The 2223-nt window shown below is 34.5% G+C and overlaps 1 protein-coding gene across 1 annotated transcript in view; it reads right to left on the bottom strand.

Moving 5' to 3' along the window:
- The window catches only part of RAPH1 (Ras association (RalGDS/AF-6) and pleckstrin homology domains 1), a gene marked incomplete in the record, with an annotated part of 100441 nt that overhangs the window by 64785 nt on the left and 33433 nt on the right, over positions 1-2223 (bottom strand).

Here is a 2223-nt window from a genome sequence, read left to right on the forward strand (position 1 = left end):
CCAACGACAAAAATTGCACGTGTGTACGCAGCTTTAGTTTGAATAGCCCAGGAATATGTTAGGCCAAGATTTGCCTTCACCAGTGACCCCACTTTTTCTTTAGCAACATTAAAATAGCATTATGGGGCCAGACAACAGGCATTTATGCAATTATTTTTAAGCAATATGTTTTAGGTTATATGTAGGTGATAGAAAAAGTAATTAAATGGTTTTATTTGGTGTCTTCAAGGTTTTCTTAAAAAAAAAAAAAAGCTCTCATTTTGTGTTTAGCCGTATATGCGGGGAAAAAACTACTGCAAATAACACTGATGCAGTGAAACTGTTAACAGAAGAGGCTTACAGCAATGCAAGCCTAAGAGAAATACAGCCAAAGGCAATGGTAATGGTAATCTGAAACATAAAATTACACAGCCCTAGGGCATGGTGAATGAGAGATAGCAGCTATACTGGGAGAGTCACATTCTCTCTACCTGTTCTCACATGCACAAGCTGAATTGCTGTTACAAACTGACTGTTCTGGAAAGATTCATTACGCCACGATTATATTTAGTTTGAGCCTAAATACCGTCATCGCCAACTACACTAAACCATTTATACAGAAGGGAAAAGTAAAGTAGTGTTTGTCAATATTTCCAAACCAACTCAACTAGTCAGTACCCCGCTTCACACCCAGTGAGTAATTATCTGGCAGGAATATCCTTGTGACCCAGACATGAAAAACTGGAGGAATGGTGGAAAAAAATAAAAGATCAAATGTGAAGTGCTAAAGAAGCCATTCACCAAGAATAAGACTGACAGGGGTATGAAAAATAAGTATCTGAAATTTAAAATGTATTTCATTCCTAAAAACAAATGTTTGTTTTTTTTGTAAAATATACAAAAAAGACAAAAAAGGTAATATTACTTATTTAAAGTCTTACAACCTAGGCTTTCGATCTCTGCTGCACTGTATTCCTTTTTTTTGTACACCTCAGAACTATATAAAAGATGTTCTGTAGTTTAAACATACAGCAAAGAAGGGCCAATATCAAACACGCAGTGGCAAACCATTAGGTAGGAAACATAGTTCATTTTTAAAACTAATTACAAGAGTTTACAAGAGTTTACAATTATCTGAGAGTAAAAGTTGAACTGTAGCGAAGTGTGCAAGCACATTTTGCCCATGAACCGATATTCTTTCTAGTACTTTGCTTCAATACACAGTATGTACTTATTACCCTATTGCTATTAGAATTGAGGGTTTTATTGAGCTTTAACAGTAAAGTATAGTTTATTCTCAGCATGTACACATTTAAATAATTCTCATAAGGTTTAACTAGAATTTGTATGTGACTTTTATATTATGCATGCATTCTATTCCATATACTTGATATAGTGTATATGTTGCTGGCAGTAAAAAGGGTTAAGAAAGGTAGAAGGTATATACAAGCACCCTGCTGCCTTCCCCAGCAAGGTGAAAACAACAAAGGTTTGTGTTTGCTGCATTACAGAGCCACTATGTGTAAGAAAACAAGCCTGGAAAAAATAAAATGTTTGGAGGATTTTCCACACCGAGTCAATTTTATTTCCATGGGGGGTGGGGATTCATGGAAATACACACAAACAATATTTGATCAATCTGTCATAGCTTATTCAGTCTCCTAAATCCTGCAAAGGAGTTGAAATTATGCACTTTGAATAGAACTTTTCACTTACACCTCAGATTAATAATACTCTAACTATTCCACCCACGTCTTTAACTAGCATTCTGCCAAGATTAATGTTTCTCTATGGATATTAATAGCACTTTTCTTCGGCTTCTCTGGCATATTGCGCAATTTCTGGTTGCAATTATAATCCAACTGTGGTTTCAGTGCAAGAATGGAAAATACCAAAATGTGAACAGTGTTTAAAAAAAATCAGACATTCCCAAGATAATTCCCAATGTAATGGTCCAGTATTATTCTATTCAGTGAAGGCTAAGGCATTAAAAAATATATAAGCTGGGGAGGGGCTCTAAGGCTTAACTTAATGCAGGGGTCTGCCTTAGAAAATTGCAATGAAGATAAGTATATGCTCGTGCCTCCACACTTTAATGAAAACAAAATCAAGATCTCTCCTGTAACATACTTGTATAATTGCTGAGAGATTTTCTGACCTGATCAATCAAGGGTCATTCATATCTATACTTAATTTTATATATATATATATATATATATATATATATATATATATATATATACA

The sequence above is a fragment of the Pyxicephalus adspersus genome, chromosome 7, assembly GCF_032062135.1.
Source record: "Pyxicephalus adspersus chromosome 7, UCB_Pads_2.0, whole genome shotgun sequence".
Taxonomy (NCBI): Eukaryota; Metazoa; Chordata; class Amphibia; order Anura; family Pyxicephalidae; genus Pyxicephalus; species Pyxicephalus adspersus.